The following is a 13,395-nucleotide window of genomic DNA, read 5'->3' as shown; positions in this document are numbered from 1 at the left end:
TTGCAAAAGACTGAGGTTGAGCTAGCAAAAGCCCGAGCAAAGTTGGCCAGAAATGCAGAAGAACAGGCAAGTTTTGTTCGACATTTTAGGGGAAAGTACGACAAAGGAATCACATGTCTGAAGAAAAAGATCAATACCCTTGAGAACGAAATGACTAAGCAAGCCAAGAACTTTAAAGCCTAAAGAGAGCACTGTTACGCTTTGATGGAACAACTAGAGGAAGACCTGCAGCATTTGCAGGAGCAGAATCATACGACCACCCAAGTCTTGGAGGCCAGATCCCAGCAAATTGGACGTCTGTTACAAGAGAAGGGCATCATCAGGGAAAAGGTTAGAAAAATTGCTGACTATATTGTGATGAAGTGCAACGAATGCGAGGACATGACCAGGTCCATGTTCTTCCCCGCAGTAATGATCTTTGTTCGCCAGATAATGGACAACCTCTATCGCCTCTAAGAAGATATGTCACGTAGGCCCGCGGCAAGACCGACTGGTGTCCCGCGGGCCCCTGGGGCAGGATTGGAGGCACTTATGTACTCTTGATTTTTCTTTTCGAGTCTGTATTTCCATTTCCATTCCTAGAGTCTGTTTCGAGTCTGTTTTAGTTTTTCAATTCTTAGGTAGGTATGATGGAGTCGTTGTAATAGAGAAAATTAGGAGTTTTTATTTTTAATGAAAATTTGAAGAGAAAAACCAAAAAAAAAGAAAATTGTTTATTTATTTTATTTCGGGTTTATCACTTGAACTACGTGATGATCTGATTCACGCGGCATCGTAATACGTAGGCAATCCCCATCGGATCCGGTCATGGTTTTAGATAACTCAAATAAAAGAGAAAATGATGAAAAGAGAAAACCAGAAAAAAGAGAGAAAACAAGAAAAAGAGAAAAAAACAAGAAAAAGAGAGAAAACAAGAATAAGAGAGAAAACAATGCAAGAGGGAGAGTGCAAAGAAAAGAGAGCAAATAATGAAAAGCGCCAAAAGAAAAGAAAGATGCAAAAATCTGGGAGATAGACAAAAGACGGGATGAGGCACGCAACCGTTACAAAACATTCAACTGTCTAGGTGCATTGCATTCCCCGACGTGCGACTCCCTATGTATTAATTGCCCCAAGCTAACCGGTTTGTTTTGTATGTTGTTGAGATCAGGTTCTGTTTTTTAAGGTGGTTGGTTTTGTGGTAACCTGGATTCGCACCCTTACTTTACAAGATCCAAGGGAAGTGTCGAAATGTCGTCAGAGAGTCATCTACCAACAATTCCCATCCTAGAGGATAGCCCGTTGTTGGTTATCCCAATGTCAGAGTCAGCAGCCGCTGAAGAGAACAGGGCAGTGCGCCTGCGCATGTTGGAAATGTGGGAAACTTGGTCTAACGGTAGAGAGCCGCCTAGTGCAATACCTGGTTTTCCCGAACTAATTCCCAGAACAAGTGGAACTTCCAACATCCCTATAAATTACCCGACCACCCCATTTGGATATCCCACCATGTCAGCATATCTCGCCGGAATGCCTTCTGAGGTTCGCCCCCAGGTAATGATTTCGGGAGTCGCTCCTAACATATTCACCGCACCACCCACCTCTGCTACGGTGAAACCAACAATACCCAGGCCAAGTTTTGAGCCGCCATCCTTTACTTTCCAAATACCATCATTCCCATCGGACACGGCTCATGTCACCACAAACTCTTACCCTCAACAGCCTCAGTATGAGTTTACCACAGGACAAGAAAGAACTATAAGAATCCCGAGCAGGAGGAGATCACTTTAATAATGAAAAGTATGGAACAAAGCCTCAAGAACATACAAGGCCTGAGTGGCCAGAAGAGTGTATCCAACGTTAACTTGTGTATGTTCCCGCATCTTCATCTACCCATCGGTTTCAAGACTCCCAAGTTTGAAAAGTATGACGGACATGGGGATCCCATAGCCCACCTGAAGAGGTATTGCAATCATTTAAGAGGAACGAGCGGGAAAGAAGAACTCCTAATGGCTTACTTCGGAGAGAGTTTGGTCGGAATCGCATCGGAATGGTATATGGATCAAGACATACCCCGTTGGCACATATGGGATGATTTGGCTCGAGACTTTGTCAGACAATTCCAGTACAACATGGACATAGCTCCAGATAGAAACTCTTTGTCCAATTTCAAAAAGAAGTCTTCGGAGAGCTTCCGAGAATATGCTGTCAAGTGGCGCGAACAAGCTGCCAGGGTGAAACCCCCAATGGATGAGACCGAGATGGTCAGTGTCTTCTTGCAAGCCCAAGAGGCTGATTACTTTCAGAACATGATGTCCGCGATGGGAAAGCCGTTTGCTGAGGCTATCAAAATTGGGGAGATGGTCGAAAATGGTTGGAAAACGGGTCGCATCCTGAGCCAGTCGGCTATAAGAGCTACATCTCGAGCAATCCAGAGCGGGTCGGGGGGTGTAGCAAACAGAAAGAAGAAAGAAGAAGTGGCAATGGTGGCCTAAAGTCTGAGAAACCCCAGTCAACCCCGAAGTTACTTCAGTTCCCCTTCAAACACCCCGCAACATTATTACCCTCACCAAGATGCGGCTTATGCCATGACTCCTTAGCCTTATGCAGTGATGAATGCCCAGCCATACGCTCGGCCACAACAACAGTATAACCAAAATCGAGCTCCACCTCCTAGAAATAACCCTCCTCACCAAGCTCCATATAATCCCCGTCCCCCACAGAATAACTTCCATATAACGCCTGTGCCCGTGAGCCACCCAGAAAAACCAACTTCACGCCCATTGGTGAATCATACTCTAGCCTCTTTCCAAAGCTGGTCCAAATGGGTTTGTTGCAGCCCGTACCTCCGAACAGGCAAAACCTAGAGTCACCCTCCTACCGACCCGGTACCCGATGTGCTTATCATTCAGGGGAAGAAGGGCACGACACTAAAGACTGTTGGACTCTTAAAAGGGTAGTTGAAAGTCTAATAGAGGAAAAACGGGTAGTGTTGAGAGATGAAGAGGTCCCCAATGTGACCAATAACCCATTTCCAGCTCACAACAACGGGCCAGTTATTGGGATGATTTGTGAAGATAGAGAGTTCGACCCAGCTTTGATCATTACCATCGCCAATGTTGAAAAGAAGCCTAGGGCGGTAACAAAGCAAGTTAAGGGGGAGAAGAAGAGCAACTCCACTCCTCAAAGCATAGAAAAGACTGTGCAAGCCAAAACAGGGGCAGTACCTCCTAAAGATGCCTTTCTTTATGTTCCCTGGGCCCCCAGGAAAGAACAGTTTGTGTTGAGTCCCCACAAAAGGTTCGAGCTAAACAAGGGATCTAAGATGTACGTACCAAAGGGAACCTATGTGGCGTGGGGGCCGGTAATTTCACCCAGGCTAAATGAACCCGTGGTTATCAGCCGTGCACCACAAAAGCCCACGAAGGACCTCACTGTAGTCCCCTGGAACTACAACAAAGCAGTGGTGACATACAAGGGAAAAGAAATCATGGGGGAAGTGAATGAAACAAACCCATCTGGGAAGTACCTCAACTTGGAGGATTTAAACAAAACCAAACAGAAGCGTTTTCCGTTTAAAAAGCCAGTCAGTGCTGAAGAGGCAGAGGAATTCTTCCGATAGATGAAAACCTCAGACTACGATGTCATTGACAAACTCCGGAAGTCTCCCTCTCAGCTCTCACTCTTGTCTCTATTGATAAGTTCGAATGAGCATTAGAAAGTGTTGATAAAGACCCTTAATGAAGCATATGTTCCGATCGGAACCGCTGTTGAGCAACTGGAAAGAATGGCAGAATAATTTTTTAAAGTTAACCGGATTTTATTCAGCCGAAATGATTTGCCCCCGGAAGGGGCTGCCCACAACTCTTCATCTGACCATTAAATGTGAAGGATACTACGTGAAAAGAGTTATGCTGGATGGCGGATCTGGGGTTGATATTTGCCCTCTCTCGACCTTATAGAGAATGAAAATTGGGTCTGAGAGAATTAGGCCTAACAATGTTTGTGTACGTGCTTTTGATGGAGTCAAGAGAGATACAATAGGGGAGATTGAAGGGGCTGCCCACAACTCTTCATCTGACCGTTAAATGTGAAGGATACTACGTGAAAAGAGTTATGCTGGATGGCGGATCTGGGGTTGATATTTGCCCTCTCTCGACCTTATAGAGAATGAAAATTGGGTCTGAGAGAATTAGGCCTAACAATGTTTGTGTACGTGCTTTTGATGGAGTCAAGAGAGATACAATAGGGGAGATTGATTTGATCTTAACTATTAGTCCTGTGGATTTTGAAGTGACATTTCAGGTCTTGGACATGGACACCTACAATTTTCTCCTTAGAAGGCCTTGGATCCATGCTGCAGGGGCCGTACCTTCTACTCTCCACCAAATGGTTAAGTTTTAACACGAATACCAGGAAATCGTGGTCCATGGAGAAGATGAGCAATCAATTTATAGGGACCTGTCGGTCCCATGCCTGGAGGCTAAAGAAGGTAGCGAGCACATAGTCGACCAAGCTTTTGGATTGTGGTCACGGATCAGTGTGGGGAAGGAACCCCGTGTCCTCAACCCTTTTTGTCAAACGTGCCAATAATGGTCGCCACTGAAATGATCAAGCATGGGTACAAGCTCGGGAAAGGGCTCGGGGTATCTTTGCAAGGTATCACGAAACCCATCACTCTAGCTGCCAGTGAGAAATTCTTCGTTGTGGGAATCCAAGCCACAGAAGCTGATGTGTTATGGGCTAATGAACGAAAGAACAATGGGTGGGTCTTGCCTCAGCCGGTCCCGCATCTCTACAAAACGTTCGTCAAGCCAAGATACATAGATGAAGAAGATGAGGCCTTCACGGCCGAAGAAATTGGGATATATGTGGAGCAATGAGGCAAATGTTATACGAGGCTCACATGGTCCAGCCGGGTGAAGGCTCGAGCACTGCTGAGGTGAAATATATGGGGCCCGATGCCAAGCTGCAAAATTGGAAGGCTACTCCGTTCCCAGTCAGGCGGGCATCCCGGTAGTTCAGTCTTTCCATCTTTTCTGCATTTCGAGTTATTTCAGGGTGTAACTTGAATTTTTTAGTTCATTATCTTTTTAAAATTTCAATGTAAACCCTTCTATCTTCAAATTCAATGAAATGAAATGAATATTTCATCGTCTATCAATCTCTTTATTCTTTCTAATTTTTGTTATTTCTTCTTTTCAATTCTAAAAATGCGGACTTAAATAACATGACATGCTTGCGGACTTCATGCCCAGATCTTAGCACGCTGTCTAACTGTGAAATAATGAATCAAGAACCAGAATATGATGAAGATGAGGCTTTTAGGGAAATAAACCGAGAACCGGAACAATTTGAGAATAAGCCTAAGCCAAACTTAAATGAAACTGAGCCAGTTAATTTGGGTAGTTCAGAAGAGGTCCAGGAAACTGTGATGAAAGAACTAGGGATGCATTGATCCAACTTCTGTTCGAATTCAAAGACGTGTTTGCCTGGTCCTATGATGATATTCCAGGGCTGAGTGTTGATTTAGTGGTGCACAAATTGCCGACTTACCCCGATCATCCCCCTGTCGAACAAAAATAGAGAAAGTTTAAAACCGACATCATTGACAAGATCAAAGAAGAAGTCACCAAATAATTAAAAGCGGGTGTGATCCGAGTGGTCCGATACACCACATGGTTGGCTAATTTTGTCCGAGTGCCAAAGAAAGATGGGAAAACCCGAGTGTGTGTTGACTATCAGGATCTGAACAAAGCAAGTCCCAAGGACAACTTCCCGTTACCAAACATCCACATCCTTGTTGACAACTGTGCCAAACATGAGATACAGTCTTTCCTGGATTGTTATGCTGGATATCATCAGGTCTTGATGGATGAAAAAGATGTAGAAAAGGCAGCCTTCACACACCTTGGGGTACTTATTGTTACAGGGTCATGCCTTTCTGTTTGAAGAACGCCGATGCAACTTACATGAGCCTATGACTGCCATCTTTCACGACATGATGCACCAGGAAATTGAGGTGTATGTGGATGATGTGATCATTAAATCAAGAACGCAGGATGACAATGTGCGAGATCTAAGAAAGTTCTTTGAGCGCCTACGTAAGTATGATTTGAAGTTAAATCTAGCTAAATGTGCATTTGGAGTTCCGTCTGGGAAACTTTTGGGGTTTATAGTCAGTCGGAGGGGCATCGAGTTAGATCCAACAAAGATAAAGTCTATTCGCGATTTGCCTCCTCTAAGAACCAAGAAAGAGGTTATGAGTCTACTGGGTAGGTTGAATTACATCAGCAGGTTCATTGCTCAGTTTACATCCACGTGTGAGCCCATATTTAAGCTGTTGAAAAAAGATGCGGCGATTAGATGGATGGATGAGTGTCAAGAAGCTTTCGACAAAATCAAAGAATATCTATCGAATCCGCCAGTGTTGGTCCTACCCGAACCTGGAAGGCCTTTGTTTTTGTATTTAACAGTGTTGGAGAATTCCTTTGGATGTGTTCTCGGGCAACATGATATGACCGGGAAGAAAGAACAGGCCATATACAATTTAAGCAAGAAGTTCACTAGTTATGAAGCCAAATACACTTTGTTGGAAAGAACTTGCTGCGCCCTAACTTGGGTTGCTCAGAAGCTTAGGCATTACCTGTTGGCTTACACCACCTATCTCATCACCAGATTGGATCCTTTGAAATACATATTCCAAAAGCCGATGCCCACAGGGAGGTTAGCGAAATGGCAAATCCTGCTCACCGAGTTTGACATAGTCTATGTCGCCCGCACGACAATGAAAGCTCAGGCCTTGGCAGATCACCTAGCTGAAAATCCTGTTGATGATGAATATCAGCCTTTGAGTACTTACTTTCTGGACGAGGAAGTAAATTCAGTTGAGGTAATTCCAGAAGACACCAATTCATGGAAAATGTTCTTCGATGGAGCTGTGAATGCAAAAAGTGTCGGGATTGGGGCAATTTTGATCTCACCCACTAGTCAGCACTATCCCGCCACAACCCGGCTTCAGTTTTTCTACACGAACAAAACTGTCGAGTATGAAGCCTGCATTATGGGCATGAACATGGCAATCAATCAGGATGTGGAAGAATCGTTAACCATGGGAGACTCGGACTTGATTATCCGCCAAGCTCAAGGTGAATGGGAAACTCGGGATGTCAAGCTTATTCCATACCGGCAACATGTTGAAGATCTTAACAATCGGTTCAAATCCGTCGAGTTCGGGTACATTCCTTGGTTTCACAATGAGTTGGCCGATGCACTATCTACTTTAGCCTCGATGCTGCCATATCCAGGCAATGTCCAAATTGACCCGCTGGAAATCCAAATTCGAGAAAGACATGGTCATTGCGGCGCAGTTGAAACAGAGCCAGATGTTCAGTCATGGTATCATGATATCAAAAGATTCTTGAAAATAAAGGAATATCCCGAGCAAGCTAGTAGAGACTAAAAGAGAACCATTAGAAGGCTTGCCAATGGCTTCTTCTTGAGCGGAGAAGTCTTGTACAAAAGGACTCCAGATCTGAACCTTCTAAGATGTGTGGATGCCCAAGAGGCCGGAAAAATCATGAATGAAGTGCACGCAGGAGTATACGGACCCCATATGAACGGATACGTCCTTGCGAAGAAAATCCTTCGAGCAGGCTATTACTGGAAGACCATGGAAAAGGATTGTTTCAGCTTTGTCCGAAAATGTCATCAGTGTCAGGTACGCTAGGACCTGATTCATGCACCTCATTCAGAAGTGCATCCTATGTCAGCACTGTGGCTGTTCGTTGCTTGGGGTATTAATGTCATTGGACCAACCGATCCAAAAGCTTCTAATGGGCACAGATTCAATTTAGTTGCCATTGACTATTTCACAAAGTGGGTTGAAGCAGTCACTCTCAAAGCCGTTACCAAGAAAGCAGTGGTGGACTTCGTGCATTCCAACATTATCTGTTGTTTTGGTATTCCTAAAACTATCATTACAGACAATGCTGCAAATTTGAACAGCCATTTGATGACGGAGGTATGCGAACAATTTAAGATCACGCATTAGAATTTTACCCCTTATTGGCCCAAAGCTAATAGTGTTGTTGAAGCAGCGAACAAAAACATCAAGAAGATCCTCCGGAAAATGATTCAAAGTTCTAGACAATGGCATGAAAAGTTGCCGTTTGCATTGTTGGGATATCGCACAACTGTGCGCACATCAGTTGGAGCAACACCCTATCTATTGGTTTATGGCACTGAAGCGGTAATACCCGCAGAAGTTGAAATTCCGTCTCTTCAAATCACCGTGGAAGCTGAGATTGAGGATAATGAGTGGGTCAAGACCCATATAGAACAATTAACCCTGATTGATGAAAAGCGAATGGCCGCAGTGTGCCACGGGCATTTCTTTCAACAAAGAATGGCCCGTGCCTACAACAAGAAAATGCGGCCTAGGAACTCTGAAGTGGGGCAGCTAGTTTTGAGACGTATTCTCCCACATCACAGGGAAGCAAAAGGAAAGTTCGCTCCAAACTGGAAGGGTCCGTACATTATAAGAAAATTGTTGCCAAAAGGGGCATTGTACTTGGGAGATATTGAAGGGAATAACCCTGAAATAGCTGTCAATGCAGACGCGGTCAAAAGGTATTACGTTTAACCCTTCTGCGGTACAGTTATTCTCCGATTGGGATGACGAAGGCTTTCATTCTCTCTACCCAAAATCGTTTAACCCTTTTCTAACCCTTTGAGCCGGTTACCTTTCTTTGATGACCCTCTTTGGAACCCGAAAATGTTTGTCAAAAAAAAACAAAAAAAAGAAAAACAAAAAACAAAGTTCCCTGAACTACGTTTGACTTGATTCCGAAAGGATACATAGGCAGCCTCTCTCTGGGGTTCAGTCACACCAAAACAAAAATCCACATTCCCTCTAAAGTTGAAACTGAGGCAGAATTTATAATGGTTCGGCGACGGTTCACCTGAAAGGTTCCAAAGTTGTAATTCAATCCAAGCTCTTTTACCCTAAATCCTGTTCAAAGTCCTTCTGATCAATCGGTAAAGAAGTTCAAAATGGGAGGATGTTGATTATTTGGATCTGATACAATTAAACGAGAGAAATAAAATGCGAGAGTCTTATTGGTGAAAACCTACGCGGGCACCGTAAGGCGATGGTGAGCAGAGAAATTGAAAATGAGAGAATCTTGTTAGTAAAAACTCACAAAGAGCACTATAAGGCGACGGTGAGAAGAGAAATGAGAGAGGTCAGTTGGTGAAAACCCGCAAAGGGCGCCACTGATCGAAAAGGGAATCACCTACAACCATCGGTACTGATAAGAGTCCTGGCAAGGTTTCTCGATTTTGAGATATGGATTATGAAGGGTTTTGTGAGAGTTGGATGGTTTGCACAGATCGGGTATCCAGTCCAAGAAGCATGTCATGTATATTGAAGTCTGCGTGCCTTCCAGATAAGTGCTTCTTTCCCCGAAAGGGACACTTCTCGTTTAAATTCATTATTCTGTCCGTTGTTTACTTTTCTTTGAATCCCTTTCGGTCTAATTGTCCTCCAAAACTAATACAAAGAAAAGATGGCAAGAATGGTTTTACAGGGTTTTGTCTGACAGAAAGCTAAATTTCAAGAAAAAGCACCCAGCCTCAGCAGGTGCATCAAGTCGATCTCGACTGGCCATGTTGGCTGATGCTCCAGAGTCCAAACACTTGAAAATAATGGAAATCAAAGTCAAGTACCCATAAAGGCAAAATAAAATGAAAAGGCCAAGCCCCACACGGGTTAACCATCATGGGGAATTTTGGAAAGTAAAGATCTCTAGTTTAGAAATGAAACCAATTTCCAAAAAACCAATGAGCAATGGAGATCTTACTGAAATAACTGGGCCAAGATCAAGTGATTGAAACAATCAAGGCCACAAAACCAATCACCGTTTCAAACTGACAAATTGTTCTGTGATTTCAAAGCAGGAAAACAGGTGTAGTCCAAAATAACCTTGCAAGAAGCAGGTGCAATAAAAGCAAGGTACGCAGAAACCAAAACGATTCTGCAGCAAAAGTTAACCCGAAAAGGGAAGTCCCTTTCAAAACTCTTCATGCATTCTCCTGAATAAAGTGCTAAAAGTAAAAGTGAAAGAAAGAAGAAGAAAAATTCTAAATCATGTTAGCCTAGGGTCTCCAATCTCTAGCTACGTTTTTCCAAATGGGATCCCATTCCTTAGTCGCTGCCAACATAACCTGGTAGTCTTTTCCAGTATAGGGAACTCCCTAGTTGATCCCCGGCATAACCCGTAGACCCTTTCCGGCATAACCCGATGACTTTCCCGGCATAACCCGAGGACCTTTCTGGAATAACCCGATGAGTTTTCCGGCATAACCTGTGGACCTTTCCGGCATAAACCGATGACTTTTCCAGCATAACCCGTGGACCTTTCCGGCATAACTCGATGACTTTCCCGGCATAACCTGTGGACCCTTTCCCGGCATAACCCGATGACTTTCCCAACATAACCTGTGGACCTTTCCGGCATAACCCGATGACTTTCCCGGCATAACCCGATGACTTTCCCGGCATAACTGGTGACCTTTCCGGCATAACCTGATGACTTTCCTAGCATAACCCGTGGACCCTTTCCCAGCATAACTCGATGCCTTTCCCGGTATAACCCATTGACCCTTTCCCGACATAACCCGATGACTTCCCCGGCATAACCCGTGGACCTTTCCGGCATAACCCGATCACTTTCCCGGCATAACCCGTGGACCTTTCTGGCATAACCCGATGACTTTTCGGGCATAACCCGAGGACCTTTCCGGCATAACCCGATGACTTTCCCGGCATAACCCGATGACTTTCCCAGCATAACCCGTGGACCTGTCTGGCATAACCCGATGACTTTCCCGACATAACCCGTTGACCCTTTCCGGCATAACCCGATGACTTTCCCGGCATAACCCGTGGACCCTTTCCCGGCATAACCCGATGACTTTTCCCGGCATAACCCGTGACCTTTTCCGGCATAACCCGATGACTTTTCCCGGCATAACCCGTGGACCTTTCCGGCATATCCCGACGACCTTCCCCAGTATAACCGGAGGACCTTTCCGGCATAAGCCGGACATTTTTCCAGCATAACCTGGTGATTTTCCCAACTTAGGGCCTCCGATCCCCATTTGAATTCATTTTTAGATATAAGGTCTCCACTCCCTAATCTCTTTTTCTCAAGGATACACAACCTGATTTTATTGATTTCAATAAAGAAATAGTTTAGATTTTTGTTACAATTACTCACGAAATTTTCCTAGTGAAAATTGGGGCAGAAAATTTCATTCGTTTGTTTGTTTTGGTGCCTGAGCAGGTTTTTACCTTGAGACACAAGTTTCGAGGCGACCAGAAGAAGAAGTCTCAATCCAAATAAAAGAAAAGAAAAATAAGAAAAAGAAGTGAACCCTAAGTGTAGAAGCGGAGAAAAGATGCGGACTGCTCAAGATATGATTGTAGTCACAAGTTTTGCATATTCCGCATTGATCCAAAAAGCTGAAGAAAAAAATGAACCAGCAATTGCGGCTAACAAGCATCAAGATTCAGATAAGGGTCTGCAAGAAGAAACAGCCAAGGCTCAAGATCAAGATTTAGATGGTTTATAGATAGGAATCTTTTAGCTCATAGTTGATAGGTTTAGCAAGTTTAGCTTTTTCATCTTTCATCTTGGTGTAATAAGGAGTTCAGCAAGCAGAAACAGCAGCAGCAGCAGTGAAATCACAGTTTCTCGGTAGTCCCAGCTACCAAAGCTTCCAAAACTACACTGACCTGATTCCTTTATAGCCAAGGATATATAGGCAACCTCTGAAGCAAGGCTCGGTCAGACTTTTTCAAAAATAAAAAAAATGCTTCCCATGGAGTTTCAAACTGTAACGACTCGATTGGTCGTTTTGAGAATTTAAGCTTCATTCTGAGGTGTAAGGTCTTGAACAACTTCATATTATGTGTATCGACTTGCGTGCATGGTTGAATTGAGCTAACAGATGATTCAGAGTCAAATTGGAAGAAGGAATCTAGTTTCAGAAGTTTAAACGGTGAGAATTTGACCGGAATTGGACTTTTGAGTAAACGGCCCCGGAATGAATTTTTGATGATTCCAACAGCTTCGTATGGTGATTTTTGACTTAGACGCACGTCCGGATTCAGATTTGGAGGTCCGTAGGGTAAATTGAGGCATTTCGGCGAAAGTTTGAAAAGTTGAAGTTTTAACAATGGAGAAGTTTGACCCATAGTTGACTTTTGTGATATCGGGGTCAGAATGCGATTTTGATAGGTGGAATAGCTCCGTTATGTTATTTTAGACATATCTGCAAAAGTTGGTGTCATTCCGAGTTGATTTGATAGGTTTCGGCCCGAGTTTTGGAAGTTGGAAGATTTGAAAGTTTCTAAGTTTGATTCATGGTGTGATCCGCTGTTTCGGCGTTGTTTTATGTGATTTGAGACCTCGAGCAAGTCCGTGTTAAGTTATATGACTTGTTTGTGTTTTTAGACGGGGTCCCGGGGGCCTCGTGTGCGTTTCGGGTGGCCTACGGGTCATTTTTCCCATTTTTGGAACTGCTGTTTTCTTTCTGCTTCTGGTATCCTCACATTTGCGAGGTTTTGGTCGCAATTGCGACAACCGCAATTGCGTGGTAGTCATCGCACTTGCGAAGATGAGCTGCTGGGACTAGGTCGCATTTGCGAAGAAAATCCCGCATTTGCGAAGCCCTCAGAGTTCGCATTTGCAAACTCCCTGTCGCATTTGCGATGGGGACAGTACTATTCCAGGCTTCGAATTTGCGAAGCTTCCTTCGCATTTGCGAACCCAGTGTCGCAAATGCGACATTTGCAGCCTCCTAAAAGCTGGGTTTTCCGAGTTTTGCTTCATTTCTTCATATTTTTGAACCCTAACTCCGAGAGTGGGCGATTTTGAGAGAAGATTTTCATGCCAAATCATTGGGTAAGTGTCTCTAATCAATTTCCAACTATATTTTGTGATTATATCTTAGATTTAACATCAAATTCATGAAAATCTAAAGGAAAGTTTGGGGAAAATTATGAAACCTTTCGAAAATGTAAAACGATGATTTGAAGGACCAAATGGTATCGAAATTTGATAATTTTGTATGGTTGAACTCGTATCGAAATGGGTATTTGGTTTTTTGTAAAATTTGTTGGGTTCCGTGGTGCGGGCCCGGGGATCGACTTTTGGACCGATTTTTGGATTTTGTTAAAGATTGAGACTTTATGATTCGGAATAGTTTCTTATGTGTTTTATTTGTGCTTTGAAGTTAACTTGGTTAGGTTTGAGCCATCCGGAGATCTTTTCACCCGAGAAGTGCATTTTAAAGTATCGGTGTGTCGTCTTTGAGGTAACTATCTTGCCTAACCTTGTGTGGGGGACTTCC

This window comes from Nicotiana attenuata, unplaced genomic scaffold, assembly GCF_001879085.1.
Source record: "Nicotiana attenuata strain UT unplaced genomic scaffold, NIATTr2, whole genome shotgun sequence".
In the NCBI taxonomy this organism is placed as follows: Eukaryota; Viridiplantae; Streptophyta; class Magnoliopsida; order Solanales; family Solanaceae; genus Nicotiana; species Nicotiana attenuata.
The sequence above is the reverse complement of the archived record's forward strand: the minus strand, read 5'-3'. Positions refer to the sequence as shown.